General features: G+C 54.2%; 1 long non-coding RNA gene across 1 annotated transcript; it reads right to left on the minus strand.

Annotated features, from left to right (window-relative positions):
• Positions 1–372: 372 nt before the first annotated feature.
• On the minus strand, positions 373–1,077 carry LOC116216213. Its single transcript, XR_004158672.1, has 2 exons — positions 1,014–1,077; positions 373–894 (listed from the first exon to the last, which is right to left on the minus strand). It is a non-coding gene; the product is annotated as an uncharacterized LOC116216213 (long non-coding RNA).
• Between the last annotated feature and the right edge of the window lie 6 nt (positions 1,078–1,083).

Below are 1,083 nucleotides of genomic sequence, written 5' to 3' on the forward strand. Positions count from 1 at the left end.
TCCTATCAGCTTCCTGCTCTGCGTGGCATTTGGATACCCTTTAAAGAGGAACTTGTGCTGCTCTCCTGTTGACTTGGGTCAGCAGCTCCTCTTAGAGCAGCACGGAGGGCCTGCCATTTACAGACCTGTAGTCATGCTGCTGAATCAGAAAATAGCTGCAGAAAAAGAGAATTAATGAGCTGTGCAATGAGGAACGACCTTCCCACCCGTGCTGTGCCCTCCCTCTCCCTTGGCTGAGGGCATGGCAGGACAGGAGGGCGAGCACACAATATGTAAGAAAATCATATGTAGGTATGAGTGCTGGGAGCAGAGTTACTGAACAGCTCTGTAGGTGATGCAGACAGCTTCTTCCACAAAAAGAAGCAGCACAGGTGTAAGGAATGAGAAAGTTTATTCTGAAGGTTGTGCAAATAGTCTTTAATTGTGTGCTGGTTTCTCGGTGGTTGTCTGGGGGTCGAGGCAGGAAGGCTGGCAGTCTTGGTGGCTCCTCAACTTCCATCCCGGTCTCAGCAGCGCTCGCTTACGGTGCTTCCTTCTGTTCTGGACGTGGTGCCTGTGGTATTTCTGCATTGGGCCCATCCATCCCTTTTAGGCTCTTGTTCCGTCCTGGTCTTCAGAGTTCTGTTTCACACCATCCCTTGTGGTTCCTGGAGGCGCTGATGTGTGCAGCACTGAAGGTGCTGGCAGGCTGTTGGGCTGTCCATCTGCAAGGCAGAGGGGAGGAAGGAAGGAAGGAGCAGCCTCCTGCCCTGCTGCCCTGTGCTACTCTCCCCTGCACAGCCCTGCTCACCGGGTTGCTGCACTGCCAGCCATTTCCAGTGCTGTCTGGGGCTCCCTGTGTCCCCAGGTCTATGTGGAAAGAGCCACTGCAATTAGCAGGTCTGGTGCCAGCACCTGCACAGGGCACAGGGCTGAGCAAAGCAGCACCAAACATGGAGGTAGGGCAAGGGGTCCTTGGGCAGCTTCCATGGTCCTTTAGGAGCACCACAGGCTACAGTCTGGGGCTGACTTACCTTCTTTGTAAGACGTGAACAGCAGTTTGGAGGGCTGAGCTCCATCACTTTTGGGCATCTGGAGCCATTG

This window comes from Meleagris gallopavo, chromosome 1 (genome assembly GCF_000146605.3).
Source record: "Meleagris gallopavo isolate NT-WF06-2002-E0010 breed Aviagen turkey brand Nicholas breeding stock chromosome 1, Turkey_5.1, whole genome shotgun sequence".
Lineage (NCBI taxonomy): Eukaryota > Metazoa > Chordata > Aves > Galliformes > Phasianidae > Meleagris > Meleagris gallopavo.